The sequence below is a fragment of the Carassius auratus genome, chromosome 10, assembly GCF_003368295.1.
Source record: "Carassius auratus strain Wakin chromosome 10, ASM336829v1, whole genome shotgun sequence".
NCBI classification, from domain to species: Eukaryota; Metazoa; Chordata; class Actinopteri; order Cypriniformes; family Cyprinidae; genus Carassius; species Carassius auratus.
The window spans coordinates 8,475,229-8,487,479 of NC_039252.1; the positions used below are offsets into that span (position 1 = coordinate 8,475,229).

At 36.3% G+C, this 12,251-nt stretch overlaps 1 protein-coding gene across 2 annotated transcripts in view; it reads left to right on the forward strand.

The window, feature by feature from the left end:
- The window catches only part of LOC113109716 (leucine-rich repeat transmembrane neuronal protein 4-like), a 53,477-nt gene that overhangs the window by 28,600 nt on the left and 12,626 nt on the right, over positions 1-12,251 (forward strand). The window lies entirely within an intron of this gene.

Consider the following 12,251-nt stretch of genomic DNA (forward strand, 5'->3'; position numbering starts at 1 on the left):
CCACACTTGTGGTCTTGGCCACTTGAGAGCATGTGTGCGTGACAAGAAATAAGTGCACAAGACTGTCCAGATCTTAAAAACACCAAAGCGCAGTGCCCTTAACACACACTAAATCCTCACTATCTCGAATAATCCTTTTGCATCATGCATCATGTTCTGTAAATAAATTGTGAGATTTTTTGGCAAATTTGTGCAAGAGAGCACAGAAACCTTTGCAATGTAAGTTAAATATTAATAATACTAATAATACTAATAATGAGATATTACATTTAATTACTGTAAAATAAAGTGCTACCCATGTTTTTTTTTTGTTTTTTTTTTTGCTGCAAAGATTAGTATATTTATTCGTAGAACATTTGGAACTGCTTTTTATCACTTAATTAGAAGCACCCCAAATGAAAATTATGTCATGTCATAGGGACTACTGATAAGACATTTAGAAGTTGATTTTATATTTAAAAATGCAAAGTATTTAAAATTAAAATAAAGCTATGCAAACACTTGCATTTTAACAAAATTATAAGTGTGTCCCATCAGGCAATGAAAAGTTCTACACGCACTTGTAGTCTTCATCCTCACTTAAACACTTGGGCCAAATACAGAAAATATGTCATACAAGTAGTCGAGTGCAAAGATCGCAAGTATGGGTATTTGGACAAGGCGTTTCTGTCAGACTCTGTTCCCTGTCTTGTGTTTTGTTTTCTCCCCCCACGTGCTCCATATTTATGATTATGCCCATATTTGGTTTTCCTGTTCCTGTTCCCATTCGAGTTCCATTAGTTTCAGCTAGAGTTGGGGTACTCGAACTTGGACTCGGACTCGAGTCCGGACTCGAGTCCAATTTTGAATGAACTCGGACTTGTCACGCACTCGGATGAATTTGTACTCGGACTTGACATGGACTTGAACATTTTGGACTCGGAAAATATTCCGAGTACAGTCGAGTCCACGTCATGTGTAACAATAAAACCAGCATAAAATTTAAATGATAAATTAATGAATGTCTCCCCTTCTGCCATTTTACTGCACCACACCGGCAGACAGAAGTCTCATGCTTGCAGACGAAACACACGCACCACTCACTGGATATCAATGTGGATTAGTGATGGGAAGTTCGATTCTTTTCCGCGTACCGGTTCTTTCGGACGGTTTGATTCAATAAACCGGTTGAAAAAAAAAAAACAGTTCACCGGATACATAATCCATTGCGATGTATTTGTTATTAAATGAACTTACGTTTCGTCAGATTGCCCTTCATTCAAGCCCTCGGTTTACCCGCACTCATTACATTAGCACAAAATCAGTTCAGAATCAATCACCAAAAGAATCAGTTCGGTTCAGATGCGCTGTGAGTCATTCGGCTTCTTGCTGAATCACGAATGCGCAGTATCATCAGCTCCTCGGTTCTCGAATCGGACGCGTCCGAAAGAAACGGTTTTCGGTTCAGTTTACTGATGATCTGAAAACTGATACAACCGATTCTTGACTCGAGAACGAGAATCGCTCAAATCCCGGGTAGGAAAATCTGACAGGGTAGGATAAAATGTCAGGACACCGGCACATGCTGCAGTTCAGTATCATCAGCTGCTCTACTCGTGTCTATGTTCTGTTTACTACAAACTCAGTTTGTGAATCTGTCATCATTAACTATAAATACAGTACAGATATTTCATAAATCATCCCTTATTCATATTAAACATGGAGTCTTTAGAGTCTTAATTATTGTCCAACTTCCCTGAAAACCCCTTTGGCCCATACATAATCTACAATATACAGATTAGAAACATGTAGCCCCTATCTTAAAAAAAAACGTATATTTATTTATTTATTTATTTATTTATAGTTTTATCACACTTTCCGATGTTTAACAAAATACTTGAAAAATTACACGCATGCGCAGTATCATCAGTTCATCGGTTCTCAAATCGGACGCCTCCGAAAGAAACGGTTTTTGGTTCAGTGTACTGGTGATCCGAAAACCGATGCAACCGACTACCAAAGACAGCAGCAGCAACCAACAGATGCTGCACAGCTCAGCATTGCAGGATTTGCAAGACCAGAACTGACCAAACAAGCAATGCAACTTTATGATGCAAGTTCTCCAAGACAACAAGAAATTCATAATGTCATCATTAAGGATCTCCTCATTGGCTGCACTTTACCTCTGTCAAATGTGGGGGAGAGGCATTAAATAACTGAAATGTCATCTTTAACTGGAGGACAATATAGTGTGATACAATAATAAAATAGGTTCATTTGTATTTTCATGCACTTGTAATACAATAAAACCTTTGAAACCTTTTTTGATAGGAAACTAGTTATGTTGACATAAAATAAAAATGTTCAATGGCAATGACTAGATGTAACAGTGGTATTTTTTTTTATTACATTTTTATATTGCCATTGGTTTAATGGGTTGAAAGGTTAAAATATTAATAGAATGTAAAAATGTGCAATACCAATTTATAATCTTTTTTAATTTAATTACTTTCTGGACTCGGGCGGACTCGACTCGGACTCGGCCTTTAAGAACTCGGACTTGAGTCCAACTCGGCCCCTTTTGGACTCGGACTCGGACTTGGACTCGATGTTTGTGGACTTGGTCTTGACTCGTACTCGACAAAGGTGGACTCGAACCCAACTCTAGTTTCAGCTGTGTCCCATTTAATCACCATGTTAATTCATTGATTAGCTTCTTTACTTAATGCACTTTAATTCAAGTCCAACTAAAGATATTATGAAGTATATTTGATTGTGCTAAAGTCGAACTATTGCAAGTATACTTCAGGCACACTTTAAATATCTTGCATTTAAAGACCAATTGTATTCAAATATCATACAATCCTCATCAATAGTGACATTAAAACACATCTTAGGATAAATAATAAGAAATTAGTTCTCCAAATAAAATGTTATGATCATTTTTATCAGTAAATAAGTGATATGTCAGTAAATGTGTTAATGTATTTTAATTATACTTAGGATGAAATAAATGTATTTTAAATATATTACTTTTTCCACTATGTACTGTAGAAATATTTTCAAACTATTGAGACAATAGTGACATACTTTATCATTCATCTCTCTACTGTAAGGCTTTTTTTTTTTTTTTTTACATCATATGAACCAGAAACTGCAAAAGCACATTGATTCTCATTTTCTCATCAGACTAAAATGTCCATTAAATACTTAATGCCTCTAGATGTCAAAACAGGGCGTCATTATGAATGTTACAAAATTAATGATTCACATTTGTTATATTTGTAAAAGCTTTTCTATTAAGATCAGTTTCCTTTCACACCTCCCCAAATTACCCATTGATGTGTTAATCGATCATCTGTGGAGATTAATAGTAGACTGGACTTTTAAGACGCTTGAGACAGTAAAAGCAGTTGAAGAAAGAGTAAAAATAGTTCAAAGTTCAAAGGTAACTAGAGAAGTAGAACATGTCTTTCAAACTTCTGTATCCTTTTCCTTCTCCCCTTAAACAGATGTCTCTTCAAAAATAAATACAAAACTAGGACACGTGGTAAGTCAGGTGTAGGAAATTATTATGTGTAGGATGAATTTAACAAATTAGGCCAAACATAAATACTTTTCCACTTCTAGTGAACCAAGCGTGAAAGTCTTATATCATCTTGTTTGTACATTGAAAATTACTGTAGGCTTGCCCCAAATGGACATTTTATTGTACAAAAGGTCTTGCGTTTTATTAAAAGCCCCAGCTGGAACCATGTACAGTCCTCAGGCGAAGACAACAGGGGAGTCTGATTTTCTTTTTCTTGGTAGAGCTTTAAAATAAATGTGAGACAGCAGCGACTTCAGAGAAAGAGATGCTCTTGATCTACTGCGGTGGCAGAATAAACAGACAAATTAGTGAACTGACATGCTGCTTTTACTCTGGGCATGTTGAAATATTTATAATCTTTCAAAATGTCATTCACATTTTCATTTGACAAGTTCACAGATGGAGGATGCACACTTTAGCCCCATCATCATGCCAATCTAACAATCCGTTGCAGCTTTGTTGATATAGTGGAGCCTCTGGCCCATACATATTTCTTATTAAATACAGGAAGCATGTTTAATCATTGACTTCTTTTATCTTCAGTTGGTACATTTCCTAGCAAACTTTCATTTGAACAGGACAGTGAAATCTGATGGCTGCACAGTTGTATTTTTGATATCTTGGTTTTCTGGTTTTCAAGTTATATAGCTTCCAACCATGAGTTCACAGACTGAAGGCCTGTTCACAAATGAAAATCTTTCTCAATATTAAAGAATGGCAGAGTCTACACCACAGCTATAATGATGAAGCTGATGAATGACAAAAACATTGGCTACTTTTACATGCAACCAAAAAATCCATTTGTAAGTGGATTGATAGCTCAGTCGGACTGAAAAGCCTTCATGTAAACACCTTTATCGATCCGATGGAGCTCGATCAGGATGAATTTTCGATCGGATTGAAGGGGGCGGTTTTTTCCTTTTCTAATATGATTGATAGTGCATGTAAACACTCGATCGGATTGGACAACGAAACTGAAAGAACTGCGCATGTGCAATGATGCAGAAATAGTAATTACGTATGACATTCGGAACGAGCGGCTCTTTCTTTTGAATAAAGTGTTGTATAAATGTGTGTCCTGTCTTTATAAAACCTTTCACTATGCAACTGTGTACTGGAGCAGGACAACCTCCCAAGGTCCCACCAGTCCTTGCTTTGGATTCTCATTCACAGGCAACCCGTTTTGGGCTTGGGGAGGGGCATTTTTACTGCGTGATAAATATGAGCAGCATGGCATAGTGGTTTATATGTATATTTATCCATAAATGCCCATAAATGGATAAATATTAATTCTACAGTTAAAAACAAATAAAGAAAAAACGTGTTGAAGAGCGGTTATTATGTGCAAACGGTGAGAAACTCTATATATGTGCAGTGCATATTTGTGTCAATTTGAAGCTTGTGACATATAAATGTGCATTTAAATTAACCCGATCACTCTAATTAGTGTTCATGTAAACATTACCGCTGACAGCCAGTCAGAATCTATCCTGCTGTAACGAGCTCAAGAATTTAAAGCGGCAGATGAGCGAGCACTTAGAATAAACAGACGACATCGTTCACTGGTGTGGACGCTAACATCGTTATCTTTATAGTTATCATTCTTGGTGTAAACAGGGCTTTAATCCTTACCAAAGAGCTTCAGTGAACGTGCGAGGATTGAATACAGAGAGAGTGAAAAATATCTCTAATCTCTGTAGACTTGGGTTTACTTTAGTGCAATTGAAATTGTGTGGAGTGGTTGCTCTACCATGTAAAAGTCTCAGCTTTTGTCTTGAGTACAGAGTACAAATCAGCTGATCTGTGCATCATTCTCATGGACAAGATTCAGTTTTTACAAACAAACACATGTCCCATTGAATGACAACTAAAACAAGAACCTTTGAACTGAACATATTCCATAGTCTATATTCCTTGATTCAGTCAACATACAACTTGCAATTTTTATTTTATTTTATTTCTTTAATATATTTAATAGATTTATAGATTCATCTTTTATTTACTTATTTCATATAGCTTAACATAAAGAACAAATGAATTTTAGGAAATGTATAGTTATTTCTTTAGTTGAAAAAAAAAAAGATTATTAGTCATATATTATATGATTATTATTAGTCATAAGATTATATTAGTCATAGAGCTACATTTTATCAACTTTTTTCACAAATCATTGAATTATTTAAGGCTGATGAGCGGTGAAAAGATGGTTGAAGAGATGCTTTTTTTATTGCCCGTGGGTGCATGTATGCATGTTTCACATATGGAGGCTGCAGTCCAGTGAAATGAAACAATCCACATTCTCTCTCTCTCTCTCTCTACCTCTTTTCATATTGTGCCAAAAGGGACAGAAGTACTTTTTATGAAATAGTTTCTTTTTCCGGCTCTTCTCACACTGAATGTGATTCAAACACAGTTGAAAAGACTAATTGGAAATAATCCACACTCTTTCCGTAGCTGTATGACATTGGTCTTTAGGGGTTCATTACTGTATATGTGTATTTGTGAGAGTCGTTCAGCTGTATTTTACTTTAATGTTTATCTGAAGGTTTTAATTTGGGAAAGCCAATTACTGTTCTCGAAGTCAGATTTTATGCCTTTTATTCTCTTTGATACAGTACGTGCAGCAAGTATTGCTTTTGATTTGGTCTCCAGTCAATCTGGTCAAGAATGTTCAGTCAGAAAGTATTTTCAGATAAGTGATTTAAAATAAGTTCAAGAAAGGAGCTGAAGAAAGGCTTTTTTTTCATGTATTGAAAAATGTTGGATTGCTCAGAGACACAAATACTGTCCCCAATATTTTAACACATTAAAATATATAACATTATGGCAAGATTTGTAGAAAAGCACACTAGTCTGCATGTTATTATCAGAGCAGGGTAATTTGAGAATCCCCTACCACTGTAAAATAAGATTGTTCCATGATGCAGCTGACCAAGAAAATAGCATTTGATGGAAACCATGACACATAATTCAACTTATTAGCATCACTATTATTAGTGGAAGAAAATGTGTCCAGTTGATATCATAATAACACTCTCTACTGAATTTCAATATTGCATTTCTCAAGATTAGGAAAGAAAGATTAGCGATATCCGTCTTCTGGTGAATAATGTGCCAGTGCGCTCAGATGTGGCCCAGCAGTAATGAGCTCAATAATGCAAAAATATATAAACACAGCCCCAGGGTTCAAACCGACCGCTGCTGTCCTTGGATCAGAGAGATCAGAGAGTGGAAATGCCCTGTGTAATGTGATTTGTCATAGATAGTGAATGAGTCCAAGGGCACAAGAGCAGAACGAAGACTGAACAATTTCTCCCTCTTATAAGACACTATAGGGCTGTGAGTGATCAACTGAAAATTCAGGATATATTCATATATTTGGCCATTAAGTTTCTTAAAGAGAGATTGATTTGATTAGTTTCATTATTCTTCCTGATTTAAACTTCAGTGTCCAAAAGTTTGATTCATTTCTGATAATTATTAGGAACTAATCTTTTCAAAACTTTGAGTCAATAATAAAGCTCGTAAATACATAAAGAGAGTTTAATTAGATTAACTTTATGATCCTTAAACTTAATTGGTAAAAAAAAATCAATCAATCAATCAGTTGGTAAGTTTGATTAATTTCTACGATTTATTTTAAATGCATTGATTAAAAACAAGTTTAATGTGTAATGTAAATATGATTACATATTATTTTACTGATTTAAACTTTAGTAGCCAAAATGCTGTTTAGAGTTGGTAATTTCGGTCCATTTTAGTCAATCATTTCAACAAATCAATTAAAAATTTCAGTAATTCAGTAGGCTAATTCAGCTCTCAAATAATTTATTTGATCATTAAGAAATGTTCATGCAAGGCGCCACTTGATTTGGTGTTATTAACTAAACTAAACTAAAACTTTTAGAACTAAACTGAAGTAATTTCCAGTAGCTATATATATATATATATATATATATATATATATATATATATATATATATATATATATATATATATATATATATATATATATATTAGGGGTGTAACGGTACGCAAAAATCACGGTTCGGTACGTACCTCGGTTTTAAAGTCACGGTTCGGTTAATTTTCGGTACAGTAAGGGAAAGAAATGCAAACATTAAACTGCAGGTTGTTTATTACTATACACTTTTTTAATATACTTTTTAATAAAATATATATCAAATAAAAAAAGAATAAGAAATAAAATACTGCTGCAAAGTTATCCACTAAATAAAATGCTCTTAGTCTCAAACCAATATCATATAATAAAATATAATGAATAATATAAATAAATAACTAATATATATATAAATTAGAAATGTGGGCTTAATTAGCAAATTTTGTCACTTTTTTATTAAATAACATACATAACAAAAGTACATAAAATGATTAAATGTAATACAAAATAGATAAGTATATTGACAAAAAGCAAATAAAATTATTATATGTAAAACCAAAAAAAAGCTAATTCAAAATAGCAATAAATACCAAAGTTGTATTAAATAATACTAAAATAACAATGCCCGTTATATTTACCTAATTGTCTTATTGAAATTTTTACTTATATATGTAAATAATTATTGCTGTGTATTACTATGTATTTTATACTTTTATTGGACCATATAAATTTACAATTACATTTAGTAAAACAGTGTCTTAGTTATGTTTATTAACTACATTGTTAAAGTGATTTTACTTCTTGAATTAAACAATTTGAATGTAACTGGCTCAACCTGACTCTTTGATTGAAATGATACTTATTCAAGTTTCAGGATTTTAAGTTTTTCTGACAAGTCACATACATAAAACCTACACATCTATTTGAAAAATCAACAAATGATCACACATCCAGTCATCAGAGCCTCAGTTCAAAGGCATCAGTTCAACAAGAGCAAAACTCACTGTAAGGTTGGAGCACTTTTCAAAGGCAACCTTTCTCCTCATTCTAAAACTTCTCTCATTTGCTCACTATTTCATGTTTGCGAAAAAGGGAAGCAGGAGACCCTGTACACAGCAGCTGACCTCCCGTTGTTTATGAGACACAATGGTATAATTGGAGCCTTGGGCTGGAAACTAGTTGAGAAACAGCAAGGTTTTACTGACAGGTTTAGTCTGACATATGTCTCACTTAGCGCTTCATACTCCTGACACAATACAAGCTTATTACTACATATTTCTGCTCCTAATTAAACCTCACTAATATGATCTAATTACTGCTCTGCCCATGAGGAAGTGAGGTAATTTTATTTTCCTAAATAAAGACTAAACGCAGTCTAGTTAATCACCCTGGCCTACAAAGTGGAAGTTTAAGTGATCATCCATTATTTAACTTGGCTTAAACCGCATGTGTTGGGATAATTGGAGGTGCTGAGGGTTCAGCCAGGCAAAACTTATTAGCACACTAATTAGTTAAGTCAGCATTACCACAGGGGGTTTCTGTGTGTCTCTTTGTTGGAATTTCCAGTCATGCTCATCTCCGTGTTAAATGTCTTTCACCTTGTCTGATTTATCGCATCTTTGCCGCGTAATTTTGGATTGGTGACTGGTCTGTTGTCAGTAATGACAGGACTGTGCTGTCATTGTTACTGCTATCATAACAGTACATATGTTTCCAGTCGCGTGCTACCGTACTGCTATTATTATTTCTGCATTGTGAAGCATGTATACTATGCATTAGTAAACAATAACTATGTTAATATTTGATTCATTTGTTGACTGTGTCTTTGATAAACTGAACAATTAATTTTTCCATATTGAAGTCTGTAATTTGTGCTGTATCGTGTGCTGAAATAATAAAATGAAGGGGTGTAATGGTACGCAAAAATCATGGTTCGGTACGTACCTCGGTTTTAAAGTCACGGTTCGGTTAATTTTCGGTACAGTAAGGGCAGAGATGTATAGTAACGAAGTAGAACTACTTCACTACTGTACTTAAGTACTAAAAGGCGGTATCTGTACTTTACTAGAGTATTATTTTTTTCCCCTACTTCCACTTTTACTTCAGTACATATTTTCGATGAGTTTAATACTTTTACTCCGTTATTTTTGTTATGTGCTGCATCGTTACTCGTTACCCACATTACCACTGCCAGAACTGTAGATGGCAGGTTTGATGAAGCTGGCACATCATTGAGCGAATCAAGCGATTAAGAAGACTGTGCGTGCTGACTGAACTGCTGTGAAGAGAGAGATGAACACCGAGCCGAGACAGATAATGAATTGTTCACGAGCCAAGAACCTGTTGCATCGGTTTACGGATAACCAGTAGTTCTTTCTGACAGTTCGATTCAATAAACCGGTTGAAGAAAACAGTTCACCGGTTCTTTTGCGCTCGACGTAATGACGTCATTGGCGATGATTGCAAGCCTTCGGTTTACCTGGGCTTCGGTTTACCTGGGTAACGATTTACTCAAACAGTACACTGTCTGAACTGATGTGAAGAGAGAACTGAAGATGAACACCGAGCCGAGCCAGATAACGAACAAAAGACTGACTCGTTCACGAGTCGAGAACCATTTACGAATTCGTGTCCGATTCGAGAACCGAGGAGCTGATGATACTGCGCATGTGTGATTCAGCGTGAAGCAAACCGACACACAGAGCGATGGACCGAACTGATTCTTTTGGTGATTGATTCTGAACTGATTCTGTGCTGATGTTATGAGCCCAGGTAAACCGAAGGCTTGCAATCATCCCCAATGACGTCATTACGTCGAGCGCAAAAGAACCGGTGAACTGTTTTCTTCAACCGGTTTATTGAATCTAACTGTCAGAAAGAACTGGGCATCCGGAAACCGATGCAACCGGTTCTTGACTCATGAACGAGTCATTATTTGTCTCGGCTCGGTGTTCATCTCTCTCTTCACAGCAGTTCAGTCAGCACGCGCAGTCTTCTTTATCGCTTGATTCGTTCAATGATGTGCCAGCTTCATCAAACCTGCCATCTACAGTTCTGGCAGTGGTAGTGTGGGTAACGAGTAACGATGCAGCACATAACAAAAATAACGGAGTAAAAGTATTAAACTCATCGAAAATATGTACTGAAGTAAAAGTGGAAGTAGGGGAAAAAAATAATACTCTACTAGTAAAGTACAGATACCGACTTTTAGTACTTAAGTACAGTAGTGAAGTAGTTCTACTTCGTTACTATACATCTCTGCGTTACACCTCTAATAAAAAGTAATATAAAAGTCAGTTCAGATTAAATTGCAGTTTAATGACTACAGCAAATTTCAGTCACTTCATTCATTTGCTTAAAATGCTCACAATGTAAGAATATAACTGTAAAAAAATAGTCTTTGTCATAGAAATATGCGTAGTGCAAAGACCTTAATAATTGCTAATAAAACTTGTTGATTGTAATCATTATGGATTATTACAATTTAAAAAAAAATGAATTACCATACTTTATCCCACAATGCATTGTGTTTCACTTTTTCTTCATTTGTGACTTTTTGTTACTTTTTTTGTTATTAGTGGACTAGCGTTGAAAAGTTTAAACATGAAATTGGATTTCACGGTTTTTATTTTTGCAAGTAAATAAATGAACAGTGCTTGCTGAATTAAACATGCAAAAGGTTTCACATTGCAGTTTAAAATGCTTATTAGGGCTGCATGATTTGGGGTTTTAAAATTGTCTTTAAAAAACACAGTAGATCAGTAAATCAGTAGATCCTTCCTCAGAGGAATCTTCCGGGGAGGGACTGTTGCGAGGAGCACTAGTTTGGTGAATCATGTCTGAGGGGCCCAATATGGCGCCACAAGCATAGCCTGCTCCCCGACCTCTTTGACCTTGCACAGCATATGTGTAAGAAGGATCATTGGGAGAAACGCATATTTGCGAGGCCCCCGCAACCAGCTGTGTGCCAATGTGTCCATGCCAAGTGTTCCCTCGGTCAGGGAGTAGAACACCTGTCAGTGAGAGGTCACTGGAGAGGCAAACAGGTCTACCTGAGCAGCTTCGTAACATCTCCAAATCAGATGGACCATATGGGGATGGAGTCACCACTTTCCCGGGAGCGTAGCTCATGACAGCTCATCAGCAATACAGTTAAGCAGGCCCGGAATGTGAATGGCATGAAGTGACCTCAGGGAGCGCAGACCACCTTGTCGACTGATGTATGCAATGGTTGCTGTGTTGTCTGTTCAGACCAGTCTGTCCTTGCCTCGAAAGTGCCTTTTGAGATGCTCCAAGGCAAGACATACTGCTACTTGTTATACTGTTAGGCAGTTGATATGCCAGTGCAGATGGGGGCCCATCCATACCCCCGACACTGTGTGCCCATCAGCCGGGGGTGGAGACATCTGTGTTGAACCACAGCATGCCTGGAGTCCTGTTCCAGGGTGTAACTTGGACCTGTGAGTGCCATGCTATGATATCAATTCTTAAGCAATCTCATAAGCAATAGTCTTAGTGGTGTAAGTGCTCCCATATGCCCAAGGAGCCTCTAAAATAGTTTCTGTGGGACTGCTGTCCTGCCCTTGAACGAATTAAAGCAGGTTTACACCAACCACGCATGTTCCTTTGTGAGGCGTGCTGCTGTTCACCGAATCCAACTCCATACTGAGAAAAAAGATCCCCGCATTGGGGAGAGTTTGTTCTTTTCCCAAGTGCCACCTACAGTACTGATTTGCCTATCCTATCAAACTACAGAAATGGTCTGTAGCACAAAAGGATCGA